The following is a 25,806-nucleotide window of genomic DNA, read 5'->3' as shown; positions in this document are numbered from 1 at the left end:
CTAGAAATAAAATAAATTAAAAATATTTTTTATGTGGATAAATAATAAAATTATTTAGATGGTTTTAATCAGTAGTAGTTTTTCTGATAAATATATAAAGTCATTTAGTATCTATAAGATGTGTGTATATAGGATACCAAATAATTTAAAACAAACTGTTATTAAATTCAAGAACATAATAGAAGTTCTGAAGGATTTATTGTCTTACAACTATCAGCATTGTCATGTCCCATATTCATGGCACGGGGAACTGCTATAGCAAAAAAAAATAAATGCAGTAGAACTTAATCAAGGCATTCATCTTTATGTGCTGCACTACCAGAGTTCACATTAATAGTTAGGTCAGCAACCAAACTTTTACATTCGTTAGTTTTCAATTCCTCTTCTAACTCAGTCCCCACGTCTACAAACAATGTTCAGCCAAGCAGTCAGGGGCCATCGATGGGTTCTAAACCTCTACTTGCACTCTATAGAGGTTTCTGTATTTGCTTTTAATTTGTATTGATCTTGCTCCTAGGCTTCAATTTTACTGATGTCAAAAAGGTGAGCGAGCATTACAATATACAATGTTTTCTCTCCAGTCTTATCAGCCAGGAAATGAAAAGCAAATGGTACCTTTGTGCCAGGCCATGCAGCTGCCCAGCTGGTCTGGGCTTTGCCGCATGGAGTGAAATTGAAAAGGTCATGATGTCACCTCGTCGGACAATGACAGGCCTCTCCTTCCACTCTTTGGGGACTTTAAAAGTGTCAGCAAGATAAGGCAGGGAATCAGCCACTGCTGGGGTTTTTTTTCGTGAGAAGAGGTAGAGACAACTGGTATTTACCAGAAGACCTGGGAAAAGCAAGAGAATTACTGAGTGCTGACCTTGGATTGATCAGCCACTGGATCTTTTGTTTCTTATTCTGAATAAGGGTCGCAGAGCCAGACATAACAAATCAATAGCCAAGCACTGAAAGGATGATTGAGCATGATATGATAGCATACTCCATTCTCTAATACATAGCCAGCTTTTTGATGTTCGATTGTTCATTTTCTGTGGACAGTTATGGGATGGGATAGGATTCACATCAGAATCTAATACCTTTTCTATCCCAAGGCTCCAACCAGTCTGCATTTTGCTAATTGTATCTACACTGTTATATATAACATATTATGACACATCTTATATTACATATTATATGGCACAGGTACATAGAGGGCTAAGTAAATTAATTAAGCTAGTTAAGTAGGATGTTTTAACTCAGGTCCAAGCATTGCACTGCTCCACTACTAGTTGTACTAAAGCCACAGGAGCTTTAGAGGATTTATGAAGCTGGTATCATGATCACAGCTCCTACTAAATTATAATTTACACTATACATTAGTTTGTTCAGAAATCTGAAAAAGTGGAAAAGAATGATGTACTTGAAATTGCCTGTTGTCAAGAATTTACTATTTTTTCTGCTTTTTCAGATAAATCAGCAATCAGACTGAATGTGGATTAAATCCTCCAGCGGAAATGGCAATTCACTGAAGGGGAAAGAATTACTTTTGGTTTGATCTAACTTTGCCATTTTTGCATTTGTGAAACTTGGTCTTGTGAGCTGTAATAGCAATTCCAGTGATTTTTCAGTGAAGTCTACGATATGTTAAAGCTGTGGATTTTCTTGTCATCGGTGTTAACTGGCATCTAGAATTTGCTACAACCTGGATTGAATACATTTCTATTAACAAGAAAACAATCCATCTGCATTTTGACTTTCTCTTTTAAGAAAATATTTAAATTCCTGCTCTTTTCTCTCTTAGTCTCTCTTTCTTCATATGTGCCACGCACCCTGCTATTTTCTTGGCCTAATGTTTGAATTACTAGCTTAAATGACAGCTTTGGCTTGCGGTATTGCTGAGGCCCAGCACTTGCAAGGATTCAAAGGTCCATGGATTTCGGTGGCTGTCAAGGGCAGATGGGAGCGTGTGGTGGGGAGATAAGTCGCTTCGGACGACACCTTTGCGGCCCCTCTGACAGCCTTATTAACAAGAGTATGCCGAGGGAGAATACTCTATCATCTGAGGAGATCTGAGAGTGGGTTTGGGAAAGGGCAAAAATACCCTTATCACCAGGACACTGGGGATTAAAGCCTGGTTCCCTCTGATAAATTAATTATTCCCTTTTATCTCTAAAGCTGTCAGGCAAACACACCTAAAGCTAGTGCAGAAGCAGAGCCTAGGTAGTGATTACCTGCCAAAGGACATACAAAGATTGTATATTGAAGCCTTTCCAGCAAGATGTACATGTTTGAGGGAGAGTTTGTTAATTCCATTGCATAGTAGCACAGTAACATTTTTAAACCTTGGGGACTATTTAAAAATTTTAAGCCAGAAATAAAGGCTTCACTTACTGTGAACCAAAAGAAACAGCACATTACTGCAACAACACTAGATTGAGTAATTAAATTAAAGAAAAGTATTCTATGTGTTAAAAGATGTGCAAATGAAATAAAAATAAACAATGACAAGGGTAATGTTGACAAAGATTACAAAGAGCTTTTCAATCCTGCCAAGGCTCTACAGCTCAACTAGTGTGTGCTGAAGTGAGAAGCCATGCCTCACTCTTCAGTGAACAACATTACCCAGTACACAGATATGACAGCCTTTTGTTTAACTCATACATAGCAAACTGAATTATTAAACCGATCATTTCATTTGGATAATTGTTCTCCTTCCACCAGTGCTAGAACTAATCATTACTAATTATTATCCCAGCTAGAATGTATACAAGAAGTGAAACCCCACTGATCCATACATGTGACTATGGAATTCACTGAGCTTTGCACAATATATACAAGTTTATCTCAGGATATTCTTTCTTTGATGAAGCATTTACTGAAAATGATTAAACAGATTTTGAAATAGACATTTTTAAATATAGTATTTTTGGTCTTGATCACCAGTCATAAAATACCTAAGATCCCAGCACTCTGTAACCTGGTAATGTAAAATAAGTGGTTGTTACTCACATGTACAAGAGATTCTGACAGATCAAAGAACATTCCTATGCACACACTTTTTATTATCTCAACAATGTCCTGTCTCTCTGAAGAAACAAAGAGTTAGTGGGGAGAGTGCCTAAGCCAATGTCATTTAATACAAAAGTGTCAATAGTAGAATGGAATTTTAACATCTTTCATTTTCCCCAAATTCATCCTATATCTTGTTGGGCTTTTATTTAAAACAAAACCTGATTGCTGTAGCAGATCTGTCTGTTTGCCTGTCTGTTGTTGTTGTTTTAATGGGAAAGATGGTATTTTGGAATCGTGAACAAAGTAGACAGTAGATTTCCTATCATTATATAAACCAAGCATTTTGCTTGACACTTCACTGCCTATTTGCATCATGTGCTTGTCACGGGTCAGCAAGTGTTGATGTGCCCCTATCAAGACAACTTACAGACGAGATGTACCATAGACAATCATGCATTTAACATGCATTCTACTGCATTTACAATTTGAACTTACTCAATTGTAACTGACAATTCAAGGAAGCAAACAAATACTGCTGTGATGGATGTCATGTCAGGGTTGGCAGCTTTTTACCTGAGATCATTCTCAGCAAGACTGATGCATATCCTGGAGATGTTGCAAGATGTTGTGACCCTCTTTGGAAAAATTTTGCTCTGCATCACATTCCTTTCAAGTCTCTGGTACAGCTCAAGACGTGACCCACCATCCCTCAAAATACCACAAAAAGGAAGACATACATGATGTATCTTCTCTGTACTGTTACCCAGGTGGTGGAATGAACATCCCTTGGTTGTCTGAACAGCTAAGTCTGGTTTTGTGGGTTTTTTTTTTTTTTTTTTTTTTTTTACAGTTGATGGTATTCTTAAATCCTGACTTATTTTGCTAGTATGAGGGTATGAATTTGATGAAAGGTTATAAAGCTATAAAAGGTTTATAACCTTTACAGAAGTAAAGTACTACTGGATAAGAACAACTGTTAAACACTGTAACTGATGTGGAACACCACAGGCTGAGAGATGTGTCAAAGTGGCTAAACTAAAAGATTTTATTAACATTTAAATTTAACATTGGAAGTGGAGAAGCAAGAGGGTGCAATGGGGGAAGGGGAGGGGTGTGATATGCTAATTGTGCAGATGTTACTGTGCTTCTTTTAATAGTTACAAATAAGAGAAACACATCTTTTAGCTCCGCAGAAAATATTACTCAAAGGCCAAGCTGGACACCACTAGTGGACTGCTCTCTCTTGTAACCTCATATTTGTTCGCCTGAACTAGGGTAGCCTGAAGAGAATGACCTTTAGGAGCCTGACAGGAGGGTAGATACCCTGCTAAACAAAAGGGTCTGTCTATTTGGAAGCATGGGGGTCATGGATCGTTTGCCCAGAGGTATTCAGTGACCATCAGGATGTCAGAGATAACAAGCAGGGAGCAAGCCTCTTTGTCTGCCTCTGCATGTGCAGTTTCAGCTGGGAGAGACCTTTAATAAGACACCCTGACACTAGTGAGCTCAAAATGGACCACAAAATATTATGTATATCGAAAAATTATTACAACTACAAAAATATTTAAAGAATATCTAAAGCACTGCAAATATTGTGAACTAAAACATTCTGCCTAAACCTTTGGAAAATTAAAAATAAATAAGTCCCAAAACACTGATTAGACTTTGATCATGATTAATTTTACATCTAAAAATTATTGCATTAGGTAAATACATTTTAAATTTTAAATGTAAATAAAATATTGCAACTGGCTTTGGTTTTAAAAATGACTTGGGTTACTTAACACTGGCCTTGTTAATCATATGAACTGCATTTTATAAAGGCAAATGTTTTGAGGTAAACCACACAACCAGGGGAAATGTTACTACTCTCAGACAATCCCCCCCCTACACACACACAGGAGGCATCAGGTGGCTTAATATCAGGTGGCATCTTACTAGCAACAGGAGTCACACAATCAGTTGACATTTACTGCCTGAGGAAACCTACTCCCAAGGAGGTTTGCTGTGTGCTGAGTGGGTATGAAAGAGGTAATATAATAGAAGAAAGACCATGATCTTCTTGCACTTAGTTATATAATTATCAGAAGATTACAGTGAAATCTGAATGTCAAGGAAATGACACAATTTGCTGAGAAAAATTATTGCTTAATTTATGTGACTTAATTAAACCTGAATTAATAATAGTTACCGTCTGTGTGGAGTTTCTGAACTTGGGTAGGTGTATTGGCTACATAAAATTTTTTTTAGAGTTTTGAGTTGTGTGTCTGTTATGCCTTGTGATAGACTGGTGTGTAAACCCACCAACTGCAACCCCAACCAGGATAAAAGGCTTACCTAAAATTAATGTATTATTATTATTATTATTATTATTATTATTATTATTATTTACAAGTTCTCTTACTTATTGTATGCGGCTTAATTTAAATAAACAAATTTGTTTAGCTGTTTCTTTAAGGGGAATGCACAATAGTTCTCATAGCAACAGCTCTTTTTTTCAGTGCCCTTTCTGTGTCTAATCTCAGCTGTTTTGGTGCAAATTGATTGCTGCTGTTTATTTTGTGTGGATAACATTTAAAATGAGTCTACACAAGGGACTGGATAACACTTCAGTGTCTTTAGACACACACACACACTCTGAGTTAGAAAAGAAAGTTGGACAGTAAAAATCTTTTTGTGATTATTGCAGCCAGTTGCAATGTTTTCTTTCCAAAACTGCAATGCAGTTTTTGTGGAAAGCTAACTGAACTAAGTGCTAAGTGAAGGGACTGATAAATGTTGCGTAAACTATATGCCAAAGTGAGTGCAGTATAATTAGTTGTTAAGTGCACAAATTATTAAACCTCTGTCACATTGGTGAGAAACAAATGTCATTGTATTTGAGCCAGTGATGCAAACTGATGTGTATGAGGGAAGGCAAAGTACAGCTAATGCAGAAACTATTCTAACATATAGTGTCTTAATCTTAGGGCAGGGAAAACATAACATAAAATGTGCAGGACAGGAAGTTACTTGCCATTCAAATGATGTCTTCCCTTTTGATTCTGGCTAATCTCTAGGTTTCTTCATGCCATTTCAAGAGGATTTTACCTGCTACAGTTGTGCCACACCTGCCAACAAACTGGTGTGTTCATTAGGGATCTTAAACTAAATTCAGATTTTTTAAAGCTGCCTTGTGAGAGTGTCTACTGTAAAATGTGCTGTATGGATAAATTCAATTGAATTAAAGCTAGTGGAGTTGGTGTGTATGAGGGATAGAGCTGTCACTTTTTGAAAAATGAAATCTGAAAGAATTTCAGATGTCAGGCAATTCATTTGTCTGACATCCCCCCGTGCCCCCTTATAAAAAGTCTGCCGCAACACAAACATTCCTTTCGGTATATTATTAACACCCCGTACAATGTCACTGAGGCAAACTGTCTTATGAGGTTGTATGCTTGGCACTGCTCCACTTGCCTGTGCCTCTGACTGACCTTCTGCTGCCTGCCTGTTTGGGGTGGTAAGTTGAGCCTCGAAGATTTGAGTTATGGAGGTCTAAGAGTGTCGACAAGCAGCCTTATCTTTGACTGAAAGTTTGCCATCTATGGTGTAGAACCCAATATACTACCACACGCTGCTTTTTATTTGATTTTGGGTTATAATTTCTGCAGTTTCACTGCTTGTTCTCATCTTCCATCATTAGCTTAATTTACTGATAGGTCAAGAGGACACTCAAAACTTTTAGGGTGCCCACTGCTGGATCAACAGAATAAAAAGCTGTCTAATATGCTTAGGCTGAACATTAATATTCGTATGGGCAAATTATAATTCGAATATGAATTTTTCATGTCATGTTCCAGCATATGTTTGAATATCGGTTAAAAGGTGACAAACCTAATGAGGGATATTATGTGTCTCTGGCGTCTGAGTAACATCAGGTAGGCTGCTGTTGGTGTGTGTGTGTGTGTGTGTGCGCGCATGTATATTTGGAGGTTACAGGTTGGGGAGGGGCTGTAATGATAGAAGCTGGTTGTAAGGGCATGCTCAGTAACAGGTACTGGTGTGTGTGTGTGTGTGTGTGTGTGCGCGCCATTAGAAATATCCATTAACCTAGTGTCACCACAGCTGTAATCAGTATCCACCCAGACTGCCTGCCAACAGCCTATTATCTGCACTATGTCATATTAATCTGAAAGGAAATAAAAGTGCCCAGGCTGTCTCATCATTGCCTTGACAGACAGCAGACAGAGGTGGAGAGACCCAGTGAGGTCTTGTAGAAAATGAACACCAAATCATCCACCTCCATTCTGCCTTTGGAACTGCAACAACTCTTTGTTACTAAGAAAATGAAAGCCAATCTCAACCTTTGTCAACTTTAAATAAAGTCTGCCAACAAAAAACTAAGAAAGTTCCCACTTTCTGGGTTAAATTGTAAGCTAACTGACAAGGCATTATGGGAGCACGACTGAGAAACATCAAAAGCCAACAACAAACATGGATGACATTAGCCTCGGTCCATGCATAGAATCTATAGTAAATTACAACGTGATTAAATTATCATTTTAATTATTATAATACTAAATAAATGGATACAGTTATCAGGTAAAAAATAATTGAAAAATGGTAAAGTAGAATGTGTTTTACTGTTCCAAGTGTAAACAACATTAACTAACAGCTATCCCATTAAGTTTACTGGACAATCTGATGTAAACACTCATCTGCATGTTGTCTATGTATTTTGTGTCCAGATAGGTATTTATTAGAAAACTAGTTTGGAAACTATGCTAAGTCCTATGTTGCACACACAGAATTAACAGACTTTTCCAGTGGCACATTGGTTATGTTTATTGTGGTCACACTCTGAAACAACAATAAAACACACAAGAAACAAATGAGTTTTCCCGTGTGTTGTAATGACTTGGCAGGGTGTGACTTCTTCATCTACAGGTGTAGACACGATACACAAGGTAAAATAGCTTTTACTTATAACAAAAACACTATAACTTCTTTACCATAATATTATAATAATTAAACAATAATCCTTAAACAAACATGCATACATAAAGTGTACCAGGTTATACAATAATTCTCAATAAACTTAGGCATGTGTAAATGTGCAAACAGTTATACAAACGTATAAGCATTTAACTACATATAACTTCCTCATATCAACATAATACTGGTATCTTATCAACATAATACTGATAACCAACGTAACAAAATACAAACGTCTTAATAAACTATCACTGCGCTATCTTAATAAAGCATCTCGAACACATTTTAATTTGCTACAATTATTCCGTTATGTCGCCGCAACCCGCGTGGTTTCCGCTGGCCTAGCCAATTCGGCTACATTCCCACCACATGTGCGCCGATGTATTCACTTCTATTAACGGTTTAATAACAAAAGTGCATTAAAACTAACACAGCGAATTATTAAATAAACATTCAATAATCATTCTGTAAACATAAGGTGCGATGACATCACTTGCTCACCTGAAACAACAATAAAATACACAAGAAACAAATGAGTTTCGCCGTGTGTTGTAATGACTTAGCAGGGTGTGACTTCTTCATCTACAGGTGAGGCTCTCCTGCTGCTCACTATCGCCCCCCCCCAAGCACCACCCGCCGGTATTACAGGTTAAAGTGATGTTAACCTATGCATCAGTGTAATTCACAAAAGATAGATACATTAATAATAATAACAAAAAATAAATAAACAAACACACACACGTACATATATATATATACATACATGAAATGGCTTCTACCACTACACCTACAACATAAGCTGCAAAAGTCAAGTTAGCTGATTCTATTGAATTTTACCTAGCACAAATTAGCTCTAAGCTATTCGCAATTCTTTTATATGCTTACACAATATATTTAATTATTTTTAATAGATTATCACATTAAACTGTAATTATAAATTTGCTCACAAGATGTATGTATGTTCATATGCTTTCCTCCTCACAGTGAGCTCCCTGTATCTCACCTGATTTCTACAGATGACTCTACATCCTGATGAGAAGGTGAATTTCAGTACTCACCTCTTTTCAGGAACACCACTGAACTTAGTTAGGGACATTGACCTGTGTTTCTTCAAGGATATGATGTGTCCATTAATGAATGGATTACATGGGGGGAATTGTGCAGAATTATATATGGGTAGGAGGCAATAATTGTAGATCACATTACTGAAATCTGAATGTGTAAAAAAAAAAATATGGTGCATCATTTTTGCAAGTCCCTTTTTAAGAAATTTCCACATGGGATTTTAAGCAATTTTAACTAAAAACCTTTAGTAGGTGATGCTTAAACATTTGAATATCCCAGCTGAAATTTATTGGTTGGTGCAATAAAATATTTTAAGTAGTTTTTCCTAATAAATTTAAGCCATTTCCACCATAAAAGTTTTGTTTAATTTGCTTAATTTTAAGCTAATTTATATCGTTCATTTTAACTTCTTAAATTTTAAAATACCTAACTATTAATCAAATAGTTATATATTGCAATGAGTGGAAGAAACTTCTTTATTTTTTTGACAAACGTAACTTGTCTTAGACATTTAAGTTCAGCAATTTACACCTTTAATACAAATATGCATCTTTAAAATATATATTACTGAACAACAGTAAACATTCTGTACCAACAGTGTATGATTGTGTGTTTGTGTTTATAGTTCTATGCATTAAATTCAATGCATTTGAATTGTCCTCGGCAATGTCTTCTTGATATATTGGCCCATTAATGTCCTGAAACAATAAACAAACAGTAAATAAATAATTGTTCAATTGTTCAACTGTGTTGAATATAATATTACTTTAGGAAACACAATGATCACAGGAGAATCAGGATTTAAACATATATTTTACTATCAATGTAAAAGTTCTTACCTTAACTCTCAAAGATTTAAACTCTTAACTCTTAAAAAGATTTTTTTGTTGTTCAAACAAAAGGGAGAGAGAGAGAGAGAGAGAGAGAGAATCAAAAATGATTGCATGTAAGTAATTAAAAATTTTTTAATAAAACTTGTTTAAAAAAAGTAACTGCGTAATTTTACTATATGAATTGAATAAATGTTGATTATTAACAAAGCTATGATGTTCAGCTTAAGCTTAACTTAAGCTTAAACTAGCATGGCTATAAAACATATGAAAACCATGAAATTTCATGAAAACGAAGAACTGCAATGTTACACAAGCGTAACCCTGTCTACAGATAAACATACTGAGCTACCGCTGTGATCCGACTGCGAACATATGTCGTGCCATACAGTATGCTGGTACGAATATCACAGAACTGCCACTGACAGATGTGCACTATATCACAATACTACGATCAAAAAGATCATGGCGACGTTTTAATCGTTTAACATCTAAAGTAACTTTACAATGTATATTTTGGTCTTATTTTTGATGAGACCAATTTTGGTCTCTGGCGAGCACGCACGTGTTCATTCAAAATATAATAAAATGCAAATTAAATGTATTTATTTAATAGTGCATATCCAGAATATTTGATAGCTTTAAATTACGTAATGTACAAAGCTAAATTTTTCAATCTATTTGATTTAATGAGCCATATTTGCTGAGGGCAGACATCAGTTTTTACAATGTAACTACATAGTAACATGACAGCATTTAGACAGGGACAGCACTGGTTAAAGTGGTAAATGACATACTACTGGCCTCTGATCTGGGTTATGTCTCCCTGCTGGCATTTCTTGACCTTAGTGCAGCTTTTGGCCCCCCTAAATTGTACTATTTTACTTGATAGGTTAGAACATGTTATTATGAGTTAAGGTAACTTTCCTGGCTTATTGGTCTTATTCGGCTGATTGTTATCAGGCACTTTTTGTTATATGGTGTGATTACTAACTCCAGTCTTTCATTTGAAGCTCATGTAGATAATATCACTAGGGTAGCCTTCTTTCATCCCAGAATTATTGCTAAGAAGAAATATGATGTCACTTCATGATATAGAAATACCAGTTCATGCTTTTGTTACCTCTAGGTCGGATTATTGTAATACAATGCTGTCTGGATGATCCAGTAAGTGCATAAGCAAGCTCCAATTCATCCAGAATGCAGCAGCTAGAATTCTAAATTGAACCAGAAGATATGAACACATCACTCCTATTTTACTCACATTGCATTGGCTCCCAGTCAAACTGTGCATTGATTATAATATACTACTACTGACCTATAAAGCACTCCTATTAAGGGAGTGGTCTTGCACCATGGTATCTGAGCGGACACAAGTTTTTTACATTTATTTTTACATTTTCTGGCATTTGGCAGATGCCCTTATTCAGAGAGACTTAGAATTTATCTAATTTTTCTTAGTTAACGGGGCAGATCTGGAGGGTACATGTCACACATTCACATTGTGTTGACAGTGGCGTGGCTAGCCACTTTATATCCCAGGAAAACCTCATGTTTGTCACCTACTGGCTCTCACTTTTAGTTATGCTGTCATAACTAGAGTCCCTGAGTTATATGCCTGCACTTTGCACACAATGTACATTGTCCTTAACCATTACATGATCACAAGCATACCTAATTGTCTCTCTTTCTCTCTCTCTCTCTCTCTCTAGTTTTTATATATATACCCTTATGCACATACACACACACACACATAATTTTTATATATGTAAAGCTGCTTTGAGATAATCTCCATTGTTAAAAGCATTATACAAATAAAATTGAATTAAATTGTATTGAATAACGATGTCTATTTAAAACTCTGTGCTTCAAACTGAATATTCATTAAAAAAAATTTATATCAAAAACTGATAGTAACATCACATTTCTTTTACTCCTCATTGTAGATGAGTTTGACAATTTGCATTCCTTACAACTACACATTTTAACATGTGTTTATTAATCAGCAAATAACTGTTTAATGAAACATGCAATTATGTACTTATTTGTTGACTGATTCTAAAATAAAACAAAATATCACAAAGCGTGAAACCCAATAGCTGAAAAGGGTTGCATTCCAGATGAGAGCACAGGCATATGTAGTATAGGATCATACATTATTGCACACCATATGAGGGCACAGACGTATGTGGTATAGGATCATACAATATTGCACGTCATATGAGGGTACAGGCTTATATAATATGAGATTGTACTTTATTGCATATCATATAAGAATACAGGTTTTTAAAGTATAGGATTGACGTTATGAGAGTACAGGCTTATCCAGTATAGAATTATACATTAGTGTGCACCGTATGAGTGTACCGGTATATGCAGTAGAGGATTATAGATACTTTTTTGTCCGTTACTGACAGTTGTTGCATTTCATATTAGGCACCAATCTTATCCTTGTTTTGCTTTTGTTATGTTTTAATACTGATTGCATTAGCAGATTTTGTTTACATTTGTATTCAATGCACTTTTAAAATAAGTTTTTCATGTTTCATTGTTTTGGTTTTTATTGTATTTCAATCAGCATTCTGTGTAAAGCTGAAGAACAACTGCTGCAGAAAAATATTTGCAGCATGTTAACTCATAACAAGGGTCAATTTTTTTTCATAACAAGGGTTTGTATGTACCCTTGTTTTTTTTAAATGTTTTGAAAGGTATAATAATTTTGTTTAGGTCAATTAATGCAAAACCAGAAATGTATTTCTTGCACTTACCTGTTTTCCCAAAATTATTTAAACACATTTGTTACTGTTTATTTATTTATTTTAGCCCTGTTTCTTGTGGCGCACTCGCATGTGCTCCCTGTGTTTTCTGGATTTCAGCATACTCTTTGGGGTGTATTATTTGAGGTGGTTAAACACGTTTGTTGTGTTTCTTCCAGACCTGCTAATCTTGCCTTTGCATATTTTGCAAGGGAGCATAGCTTCCTGTATATCTGTTCCATGAAATCAAACCAACATGTTATCAGCATTGTCAGCCATGCTGCTGTGCAAAAAAAAAAAAAAAAAAAAAAAGGAGCTGCCAATTTGGTTATTATTCGTTTGTTTTGTTTTACTGTCTTTCTGCAAGAAACCAAACATGGCTGGTACTACAGCTGACCAAATGTGTTTAGTAACAAAGTCCTCTTGACTGTTCTGTAAAGACTGTGGAAAAATTTTACTCGTTGATAATCTAAAATCATCAGCCATAATGCAAATCAACAAGCAATATGACTGTAGGAAAACAATCAGTGTTTTCTAATAAAAACTAGCAAAACATCAGCCAAACAGCTTTTCCAACCTTTTACTGTCCAGATTCAGTGAGCTTGTGACCACTGAAGCATCAGATTCCTGCTCTTTGAAAAAAAAGTGAAGTCCACTGTGATCTTCTGCTGTTGTAGCCATTCCTTTCAAGGTTTTATGTGCTTTGTGTTCAGTGATACTTTGCTGACCATAGTTATTTTAGTTCCTGCCAATAGAACTACCACTTACTGAATGTTTTTTTTTTCACATCATTGTGTGAAGAGACTGCTGGACATGAAAATCCCAGATCAGCAGTTTCTGAAATACTGAAACCCACTGATCTTGCACCACCAACCATGCCACATTTCACTATGATCTCATTTTTTCCTAATTTTATGTTTAATGTGAAATTTAACTAAAGCTCTTGACCTCTATCTGCATGATAATACTCACTGTGCTGCTGCCACATGATTGCTTAGTTAAGCATGGCTGCTTAGATAATTGAATGAATGTGCAGATATGAAGGTGTTCCTAAATTGGACAGTGATTGTAAATCAGATTTTTCCATACTTGCAAGGACAAATGGTTTGGTTCATGCTATAATGCCTCTTGTGGACACTCAAATTATATGCAAGAAAGCAAGAATGCAAACTAGTGAAAGCTATTGTTCGCTTTTGAGGGAACTCAACACTGCATCATGGATTGACGGTATGGGAATGCCTCGGTGAGACTGGTGTCTTAAGCATGTGGGAAATCACTTCAATTCTATTGGCTGACATGGGATCAGGTGATATAGCGGCAGGTGACAATGGCCAGCTTCATTGTCTTCTGGAAGCCATCTGTCTATGTGTATTGTCTGTCTGTTTAGTGCTTGTCCATATATTTTGTGTGATTTATCACTATAATGGCTTCAAACAATTTAGTCTGCCACCATGTCCCCACTTTTTTTACGGGGGACAACTCACATGATCTTTGAGTTGTTTGCTGTGCAAGCTCGGTCAGTCCTCAAGGGATTGGATTTATTGTGAATGTTTTTCAATGAAAAATCTGCTCTAGGCTGGCTCTGTTTTTGCGTAAAATCAAATCATGTCAGGAATCCGCACATTGTGGTTCTCAGACTGACTTGGCAAAGGTGGAATGTAAGACGAGTATACCCCTTTCTTTCACCCTCTTCTCTAACTCAGAGGGTGCGGTTCAGGATTCAGGCAATTAACTTTGAAAATTAAATTTCTCTGATCCAAACCAGGATCAATGTCTGCAATTGGCTCTGAGGATTCATTTGTGGGAATGCATTCAGGTTCATCAGGAGAGCAGCTCCCACAATCTGCCACATTTTAGAAGCTGCTTGAGGTTGTGACTAGTGCTATGGCCAAGCTTAATTTAGATTGGCCAAACAAATAGGAAGTGGTCATCTGTTCTAAGTTAGATGACACTTCCTCACCTCTGGCCAAGTGCACCCTCCCTGTCGAAATCTCCCAGGGGATCTCCACTTGAGGTGTCAAGAACTTGGAGGAATACTTGGCCATAATTGGCTCTTGTGCACATGCAGAGTGATGTTTGCTCAGTAAGGCATAAATCCTCTCAACTTTTCATCTGCTTTGGTGGCCCAACAGAAGTAATGTGGTCACCAAGCAGAGCCTTTGCATTGCATCACAGATGCTATCACTCTGTCCCACGGGTGCACTAAAGGGCTTCAGCTCTAGGAGTCAGGGCCCACTCCTCTAAGGGTGTAGTGTTTTCCAGGCCTCTAGCTCATGGTGTGCTCTTGTATGATGTTTGTGCCACAGCAGGCTGGTCTTCTCTGCACACATTCATCAGGTCTTACAGTTTGGAGATGGACTCAACCCCAGGATCTCAGATCCTCCAAGTTTAATCTGCTTCTGTCTTCAGCCAGCAATTGTCTGTGCCAATGCCACACAGCCTTGTTGGGCAGGCATTCTTTCTTGGTGTGGAAGTGCTGGTATTGATGTTCCCGATAGTGTCAAGCCATAATGATGTGTTGACTTCCTTCAAAAGGGAGCATCTAAAGTTCTGTATGTAACCTTGTTGTCACAACATCTGGTTCCCTTTCTCAGGTTACATACATAACCTGAGACGATATATTAACATGGCACAAGGTTAATTTTGCTTCCATAATAGAAAAGCAGAGTAATTACTACTGTTTTGTTATCTAATTAATAGAATTAATGGTTTACTGTGCAGCCGCTGCACTGCTAAAACTCTTGACTGCCATTACTTCAGTTGATTTTCAATGTACTGTGTTCTTCGATGCAGTCCATATTTCATTATTTTGTGAAATTTACTATTTTAAATATGGAATATGGAATTAGGGCTATATTTTGAGGTAAGTGTGAAATCAAAAAGAAGGCCTGATGAGCATTTGCACACTTTCAGCAGTTGCTATATGATCATGGTACCAATCATACAGAGTTTGTTCTGTTAGCCATAACACTTCCACCCACTCCTCCTCGAGACAGTATCTTGTGTTACTCTGGTAAAACAGAAGTTAATTCTGCCTATGTTTATTTTGCAAAACAGTTATAAAAGATAACCTTTGTCATCACACATACAAGTACAGTACAATGAAGTTTTTTTTTTTTGCATATCCTCGGGGTCAGAGCCACCACAAGAGATTAAAACCTTGCCCTAGGGTCCAACTTGCACAATTGGTAGAGCTGGAATTTGACCTTCTGATCAGTTGTCCAGAGCCTTGTAGTGATCAAGTGAAATATTTAACTTATATCTAAATGAGATATCAGGGATTTCAATAAGGCTCAATACAGATAGACTGCTAACAGACAGGATCAAAGCAATCAACTCTCCCTTAATCCACAAAAAGTTATGAAGGGATAACCAAAGAAGGCCTAGAGCTATGGGACTCTTTAAGGACTGAGTGGTCAGCATGGATTTCAGACATTGGCAAATTCAAACACTGATGCTTTTTATAAGGTTGGCTTTCTATATAAGATTTTCTGTGTCCCTATCCAATACTGAAGCATGGACTTGTTATTTGTTCAAAACAAAGTCATTGTCAATACACTTAACTGGCTTTACTCAGAAAAATGCTAACTTCATCTTGTTATATATATTGCCTAATGAACAGGCCACTCCAGCTGTGATTTATGCAGTTGTGATCAAGTGGGAGAGAGAAACCGTTAGACAAGGAGAATAAAGCATGAAACTAATCTTTCCAAAAACGGTCAGTCAGGCAAGATTGATCAGCTAATTTGTAAGCAAGCACAGCAGAGAATAGGGTATTATTCATGTGTTCTTGTCTGAGCATGGAACAAACAGCCCTTGTGAAGTACTTCTCTTGTAATTACCAATGAGAAATGAAGAGGCATGGTAAAGCTTCATCACTCCAGCTGAATTACGACAGAGCAGCAGCAAAATAAACACTAGATATTGACCACAGCCTCATTTCTAAAACCATCTTCTCTATATAAATTATTTAAAGGTATGATTAAGTTTACAGTTCTCCCTTTGACAAAGACTCTCAGCTAAACAGCTGTAATTAACCTTGCTGTGCACTTAATGTAATGCCCCACTGTGTAAAGGTCTATGAGTCAGTCTAAGAATTGTTCTTTCTCTATGCATCAATTATTAGGATGATAATTATACCAGAAAATAGTATATAATATGATATATCAGGAAATTAGATGGAAACATAGTTTAATGAAATACAGTGTGTGATGTTATCATCCGGTAACATGATGTAACGTGAATTTTGCAATAAATTGCACTTTTAATCCAGTCATTATTTCTTGAACTTTGAGTTGGAGCTGGTTACAATTGACATTATCATGAGTGCTAAAAATCCCGAACAACATATGACAAACCCTAAGTAACTGAATAAATGTGTTCGGAGATGATTGCTGCGAATAAAACAGTCCACCTGTGCCACCTGTAAGCTTTTACAGCTCTGGGACACCACTTCTGTGTGCATTCTCCTGGACATCTTGAGAGCATGCCCACTACACTGTTGTACAACTCTGGTAGATAGGTTGCTCATTGCTTAAATGTAAGGCCATCCAGCCTCATGCTGCTTTAATAATCAGACTGTCAAGCTGTTGTCCAGGTGGAGCAAAACTTGGAAATGGTAAGAAAAACTTCCAGCTGACTGATGTGCACCATCAATTCATACACACCCCCATATGGAATCACATTGCTCCTTAGCCAATAAGGGAAGTACCTAACTACATAGTTTTTTATATTAGATATTTTATTAGATTTTATTAGATTTACTTTATTTTTTGGGTTTGTTACATTCCAAAAAAAACACCTGTCCAAAGAGAGGTCAAAGGGTGACCTCTCTCTTACTAAATTGAAAGTCCTGGACTTGCAAGGCAAACTTTAAAACGCATCCATCTGGGGATGATGGAAATATGGAATCAGGCATCATGAATAAACACCAACAGGAACCAGTCCTGTGGTTGCACAGCATGAACTATATCTGACAACCTAACATATGGAGTGGGAGGGTTCTTAAGGAAGCAGTTCAGACTCCATAAAGACTCCATAAATAGAAATGAGCAGAAACCGATATCCTTCTTCCCTAAGCCATAACATCCCTGAACTCATGATCACCAATCACACACTCCAACACATCTGCATAACATTAACACACACACACACACACAGAGAATACCATAATGCAATTCCTGCCTCATAGAGTTGATCATTTTAATATATCACAGTTAACGCAATGTTAGTTCACTAACATTTATCAAACATAGCTAAATTTATGATTCACACGCAATGGTTAGTGCAATGTTAGCTTGCTAGTGATTGATTGGGTGTCACTGATAGAAAGAAAGAAGATGGAGCGAGAGAGTTAGAAAGGTAGATAAATAGAGAGAGTAAGTGTTACTGATAGACTGAGAAAGAGTGCTAAAATTATTTCTCATAGAAATACTTTTATACTCTACCTGGAGAGTGATACAGGTAGATAAATGGAGATTTGTATTTGTATATAGAAATGTTATGTGTGAAAAAACTGCAAGTGAGAGAGTGATACAGGTGGAATAAGAGAAGGTACCATTGAGAGAGTGAAATATGGAAAGAAAAAACAAACGGAGGTAAAGAGAAAGATAAGTAAGAAAGAGTGTTCATGGTACACAGGGATATACAGAAAACTAGAAGGAAATATGGAGATAGATAGAGTGTTTGGGGGTGCTACTGGTAGGCCGATAGAGAGATAGATGGAGAAAGAATGTGCCACTGATCAGAGAGATAGTTGAAGTGAGAGTCTTTTTCACATTGACAGAGTTAATGGGAGAGAAGAGGGGCTTCAGGCCTTGCACACACAGGTGTATATGAGTTCTAACAGTTGAAGTTTATGAACAGTTGAATTGTGAATATTCTAAGTATGACATGCTATGCAAGCACCACAAATACCCAGAAGAAGAAGAAGAAGGGTGCAGTAATGATGAAAAATTAATACACAAGCATACCTGAATGCACATCAGATGCCTTAATTGCATTCAGTGAGTGATATGGCTACCTCCTGGGTGGTGCTGAGAGGAGTGTTATAGACATTTATGAAGTGGAGCTCACCCAAACAAATCGAACAAAATGCTCCAAACAGCATTACAGAGCCACCATTTTCCTTTAGCTTATTACAGCTCTGTATCCAATCTTCTGTTAACTTGAGTTTCATTGTATTCTTTTAGGAATAGTTTGAGATCCAAGCTTGCCGCAACTATTAAAACTACCTACATACTGTTTTTGTTTTTGATCCCAATGTAGCATGATTCAGACAATTAGCCTTTTTAAATCCCTATAGAACACACAGTTTATTAGACTGCATGCACAAATTATTAGTACTATTAGTACAATTATTTGAGATCTTAAAATTAGGACCAGAGTTGATTAATCTATCTATAATATAATTCTATTTGCCAGTTTTGGTGGCTTGTTTATTTTTTTATTTTTATTTTTTTTTTGCCTTTTGCAAGTCAGGAGGCAAAACACATGCAGGCCACACAGGGCACATGACATTTTGATACGACAGATACAGCAGTGTCAGTGGTATATATTTATTATTAATATATAACCTAATGTATAATTTAGAATAATGAATACTGTCATTAAATTGTTTATGGTTATGCTTTTGCCTGTGTACAAACATATACCACAGCTTCTATGAATAAATCAGGCTTGTGAGGTGACATGCTGAGAATGGCAATCATGCCAAAATGTGGGAATTTTAAAAAAAAAATAAAAAATCTCACCTACTGTCTTCAAAATGTATCAGAATTTCAGGCCTGTGGTGAGAACACAAAGCATGAACATAACCACACCTGCTAGAAATTCACTCTGATTAGCATACTAATAAAGAACAAAGTACACTTTTCCCATTATTTAATTCTGGGAAAAAATAACAGACTGAAAAAGAGGTCACAATCAGTGATGACCTACACAAGTGCTGAGTTCTGTACAGATGGTTAAATATGCATGCATCCACAGACTCTTCTAATGAATATATTGGTCCCTGGCCTTCAGTCAGGGTTAAAGGAAATGTTGTCCTTAATTTATGAAGGTTAATAATTTAGAGATCAGTTAGAATGGGCGAGAGAAATTGCAATGTACAGCATTTGGGGGAGTGGGCGATGTCAGGGCAGTAATGGACCATCCTTGCTCCCTGGCCTTGATCTCATAGCCTGGAGATCCAACACGGTGACAATGACATTAACCAGCCTCTGTGGATGACCCATTGCCTATTAGCAAGCTCTTGTCAAAGTAATTAAAGAAATATGCTTTAGATCAAGGCTTTGAAAACTGTACCAGTAAGGAATTAATAAAAACAAATCCTTTTTAGTACTTTTAACCAAACCATTAACAACACTAAAGAATCACAGACACTAAAATCAAAGGCAGAAAAGACAACATTTTACTGAAACTAGAGATGATATTGATTTGTCACATATAAGGTAAAACTCTTTTCAGCACATACCCAAGTTTGTTAGGAAAATGGGTTCAGAGAACAGGCTTAACAATTTTATGGTGTCCCTGTAACAGGCTTGCTGAACAGGCCAGCAGTGGCAGCTTGGCAGTACTGGGTCTTGAAACCCCAACTTTTGGATCAATAACCCTGATCAGAGCAGCAACCTCACTGCCTCATGTTGCATGACAAAAATTTCCATAATGGAAGTTGTTTAGTATTAAATTCAGAAACAGAAGCTTATGCAGCAGCCAAAGTCTGGATGAACTATCAGGGGCTCAAAAATATTTGGAAAATGCATCAAACAATTATAAAACAGCACAACAATGCACTTGAGAGCATCGATATATTGTCAAAAAAGGCATTTATTGATTTGATTTAAATTTTTACTATTTACAGCCATAATATTAAAACCACCTGCCTAATACTGTGTGGGCCCAAGACCTCTGCATATGTGCTGGAAATATTTGATCTGGCAGCAAGACATTAGCAGCAGATCTTTTCAGTCTTGTAAGATGCGAGGTGGGGCCTCCATGGATTGGATGTGCAATAAATCTAACAGATGCTTGACTGGATTGAGATTTGGGGAATTTGGAGGCCAGGTCAGCATCTTGAGCTCTGTTTCATGCTCTACCTACAAACTGTGAATTATTTTTTGTGGTGTGGCAGGGCACAGTTATCCTGCTGAGAGAGGACACTGCCATTAGTGAATACTGTTGAACAATGTTTAGATACAGTGAGGGAAAAATTATTTGATCCCCTGCTGATTTTGTACGTTTGCCCACTGACAAAGAAATGATCAGTCTGTAATTTTAATGGTAGGTGTATTTGAACAGTGAGAGGCAGAATAACAACAAAAAAATCCAGAAAAACGCATTTCAGAAAAGTTATACATTGATTTGCATTTTATTGAGTGAAATAAGTATTTGATCCCCTATCTATCAGAAAGATTTCTGGCTCCCAGGTGTCTTTTATACAGGTAAGGAGCTGAGATTACAGTAGGAGCACTCTCGGGGAGTGCTCTTAATCTCAGCTCATTAACTGTATGAAAGACACCTGTCCCCAGAAGGAAGCAATCAATCAGATTCCAAACTCTCCATCATGGCCAAGACCAAAGAGCTCTCCATGGATGTCAGGGACAAGATTGTAGACCTATACCAGGCTGGAATGAGCTACAAGACCATCGCCAAGCAGCTTGGTGAGAAGGTGACAACAGTTGGTGCGATTATTCCCAAATGGAAGAAACACAAAAGGACTGTCAATCTTCCTCGGTCTGGGGCTCCATGCAAGATCTCACCTCATGGAGTTTCAATGATCATGAGAACGGCGAGGAATCAGCCCAGAATTACACTGGAGTAACAAATTGGTAACACACTATGCCATGAAAGACTGAAATCCAGTAGCACCCACAAGGTCTCCCTGCTAAAGAAAGCACATGTACAGGCTCATCTGAAGTTTGCCAGTGAACATCTGAATGATTCAGAGGAGAACTGGGTGAATTTGATTGTGGTCAAATGAGACCAAAATCCAGCTCTTTGGCATCAACTCAACTTGCCGTGTTTGGAGGAGGAGGAATGCTGCCTATGACTCCAAGAAGACCATCCCCAGATGACAGGACAACTGCACCACATCAAAGGGACGATGGATGGAGCCATGTACCGTCAAATCTTGAGTGAGAACCTCCTTCCCTCAGCCAGGGCATTGAAAATGGGTCATGGATGGATATTCCAGCCCGACAATGACCCAAAACACACGGCCAAGGCAACAAAGGAGTGGTTCAAAAAGAAGCACATTAAGGTCATGTAGTGGCCTAGCCAGTCTACAGACCTTAATCCCATAGAAAATCTCTGGAGGGAGCTGAAGGGTCAGCCACAAAACACTTAATGACTTGGAGAGGATCTGCAAAGAGGAGTGGGCCCAAATTCCTTGAGATGTGAGATGTGTGCAAACCTGGTGCCCAACTACAAGAAATGTCTGACGTCTGTGATTGCCAACAAGGGTTTGCCACCAAGTACTAAGTCATGTTTTGCAAAGGGGTCAAATACTTATTTCACTCAATAAAATGCAAATCAATGTATAACATTTTTTAAACGTGTTTTTCTGGATTTTTTTGTTGTTATTCTGTCTCTCACTGTTCAGATAAACCTACCATTAAAATTACAGACTGATCATTTCTTTGTCAGTGGGAAAATGTACAAAATCAGCAGGGGATCAAATAATTTTTTCCCTCACTGTAGGTGGTATGTGTCAAAGTAACATCCATATGAATGCCTGAAACCAAGGTTTCCAGCGGAGTATCAAACTGCTTCTGTGGGCTTTCTTTCTGTCTAAAGCGCATCCTTGTGCCATCTTTTCTCCCCATGATAGCAATGCAAATGCACCCAGTCATCCATGTGATGTAAAAGAAAACATGATTTATCAGACCAAGGCACCTTCTTCCATTGCTCCACTGTCCAGCTGTTATGTTCACATGCCCATTGTTGGCACTTTTGGCAGCAAACAGGGGGCAGCATGAGCACTGACTTGTCCCAGAAAGTCCCATATGCAGCATAATAAGACTTATTAATCTTTTGCTCTCCACACACATCAATAAACCATTGGTGCTGGTTCACCTGTTGTCCTTCCTTGGACCACTTTTAGACTGGTACTAACCACTACTAATCAAGAACACCCCACAAGACTTGCTGTTTTCAGAAATGATCTGACCCAGTCATCTAGCCATCACAATCCTTTCACTTGCAATTTTTTCCTGCTTCCAACACAACAACTTTGAGAATTGACTGTTCACTTGCTGCCAGAATATATTCCACACTGTAACAGGTGCAACTGAGATAATCAATATTATTGACATCACTTCTCAGTGGATTTAATGTTATGGCTCATCAGTCTAGGTCAGTAGTAGTATTTTATAATCAATCTGAAAATTGATTGCCACTCAGAAGAAAACTCGCGCTTGCTCTGCTGTGACATCCTAATTCTAGCTGCATGTATGCCTAATACAAGTATGACTGTCTTATCAGAATTAATTAGAAGGAAGTTAATAAGCATTTACAATCTAAATTTTGAGTGGTCTGTTTTAAGGAGCATGTGTGAGCATTATACTATTGTGGTAGATTTTGCTCTTATTTTATATTTTTTCAGTGGAGCTACATTATACATTACAGTGTAGCAGAATGTTGTCTCTAACCATTCAGTTGCCTGACCGTCGTTGATGGTGATAGTTGATACCATGATTGATAATTTCTCTGAGATTATTGATAAAATGCTGTGCAGGGTCATAGCTGACATGAATGTATATTTGACATGGTAGCATGGCAAAGTGCGTATATTATGACTAATGCACATTTTAAATGAGATGAGATAATGATTCCTTCAGACTTCAGAGCTTAGTATTACATCAAAAGTATGACTACCATTATGATTGGGTCCAATTCTGTTCTGATTAGCAAAATGGATGTTAAAGTCTTCAGCATTTAATGCTTTATCTACAGAAACAAGGCGGTTTCATATGAAATCTACAGAATACAGCCCTGTGGGTCTGTAAATAATAATTAGTTGATTTTGCTGGGTAGACTTATTTTTTGTGACTAAATTTGTTATTTAAGTATAAAGAACTTCAAATATATGTACAGATTTTTGTATGACTTCTACATTATATAACTGGTAGGACTATAGCTCAATTTAATGTTTGATAATCCACATTTCATTATTAAATCAGTTATTTAGATGGAAGAGATCTAATATATACCAGTGCAAACTTCAGATCAAAGTGCTGGCTGTGCATGCAGTATGATCTAATTTTATTTTTTCATTTTTTTTTATAGAAGCCCTTTTAGTTAAAAGCCTTTTGTGAAGAGTGGTGGTTACTAAAACAATTCAAACAAAGTAAGCAAAGGGAGAATTTGTTATGTTCAACAAGCACACACGTGTTGATCAGGTGTCCAAAATCATATATATAGCTATATAGTGTGATCAAAAAAGTGATGGGGGGGAAAAGTGCTAGGCTTAAGTATTATATGATTATAGCTATATGATGAACCCAAGTGCTAAATTACAGGGTTAAAACAAAATTTACTTTTTAACAAAAGTCTAAAGTATACTCATCTATGTGTGTGATGCATTACAAATATTCATCAATTACCCCTTTGAAAATTACCAACAAAGAATATCACACTATATTTCATTAAAGCAATATATTGTGTGTATTCTTCCTATTTATTTACTATTTTCCTGTTCACAGTTACAGTTTTCATTTTTAAGTAAGCTCTAAATTGTAGAAATGATTTTCAAACATGGATTTAAAATAAAACTCCTCTGACATGCTTGGTGGTTTAACCCAAAAAGGTCTCCACACTTTTATAGAATGTACTGAAACTGTTCCACAACTTCCAAATCCAGGCTTAATAAACATAATCAGTTTTCTCTGTCAAACTTTTCTTGAGCCCCCTTCATTACAGAAATGTAAGTTCAGTGGGCACTGTGTGGAGGGAAGAGCAGGAGAGAACAGCAATGAATGACAGGCCATAGCAGGTCCAGGTAAAGCACCTTAATGGTCCTTGCCAAATTGGCTGAGCCCAGTACTGTGATCCACATTGGGTCCATTTCATGGTGTCTACCTAAAATCCAGCCTCACTCACTCACTTTAATGGAGAGCTAAAAGAGTTACATGTTGGCATTGCCATACAACAAACAACAAATGTTTTGAACAGAGAAGTTCAGGATAAAATTGTTTGTGTTTTGGAAATTGTACCTCAGTTACACAAAGTGAGTCACACAGAAATATAAATGTTTTCAGATACTGAGATTTTCAAAAGACTGTATTTTATAGTCTTGTCATAAAATTACACATTTAATTGTACAATTGTTGTAGCCCGTGTCTTTACTGTACAAAAGTATTAACAATGATCAATGTGGACAATAAGACTGTAACATCAATGGGTATACAGTGTTAAATAAGTGGACCCTAACAATTTAATAGATCTGCAGCAGTTTTACAAGGAAGATTGGAATAAAATTGCCAAATTAGGTTGTAAAAAGTAGGCAGAGACCTAAAAAGACTGAGTGCTGCATTAGTTAAAGGGTGTGCACACCTTGCAACCTTATTATTTTCTTTTTCTTTATGTCATTAAAATGTTCCTGGTTTTACTTGAATTTTGTTGGTTGCTATATCAAATTAAAAGTGGACTTACTCATTTTGTTGTGGACAATCTACATTCTCACCAGGAATTAACTGATTAACTTCTATCCTCTATAGGCAGGGAAGATCAGCTGGATATTTTCTTGTGTATATGAACATTTATGCCACGACCTTCGAACAAAATGCCACATAATACAATATCTGCAATAAATCTAACTGTCATACAACCAGTGTTCCCTTTCTTCTTCCCTTTCTTCATTCTCCCCACCAGATCAGAATCTTCCGGGAATATATCCCCCACTGTGGGTTCAGCTAATGAGTCTACATGCCACTTGAACAGGTGGGAACCATACCATGACATCTCAGTTTAATCTGCTTATATATTATGCAATGCTCGTTGTGTCTTGCACAGTCAGCTTCAAAATCTTCTGGAAGCTGAAGCTGGATACAGCCGTATGTTCAGTGCCTCAACGCTGGCAATTTGTGATGAACTGAGTGACTCTGGCATCCCCCACACTGATTAGTAATGGCAATGCTAACATGCTGGCAGATTTGGAGTCAAATCTGAGCAAACATTGTAGCCTC

The 25,806-nt window shown here is 37.1% G+C and overlaps 1 long non-coding RNA gene across 1 annotated transcript in view; it reads left to right on the top strand.

The window, feature by feature from the left end:
* The window catches only part of LOC131366103 (uncharacterized), a 67,990-nt gene extending 42,428 nt beyond the window's left edge, over window positions 1-25,562 (top strand). The window contains exon 3 of the long non-coding RNA XR_009206764.1: window positions 25,493-25,562. This is a non-coding gene — a long non-coding RNA (uncharacterized LOC131366103). The remainder of the gene's footprint in view (window positions 1-25,492) is intronic.
* Window positions 25,563-25,806: the final 244 nt, after the last annotated feature.

Source organism: Hemibagrus wyckioides, linkage group LG15, assembly GCF_019097595.1.
Source record: "Hemibagrus wyckioides isolate EC202008001 linkage group LG15, SWU_Hwy_1.0, whole genome shotgun sequence".
NCBI lineage: Eukaryota > Metazoa > Chordata > Actinopteri > Siluriformes > Bagridae > Hemibagrus > Hemibagrus wyckioides.
This window is presented reverse-complemented; position numbering and strand designations above follow the sequence as displayed.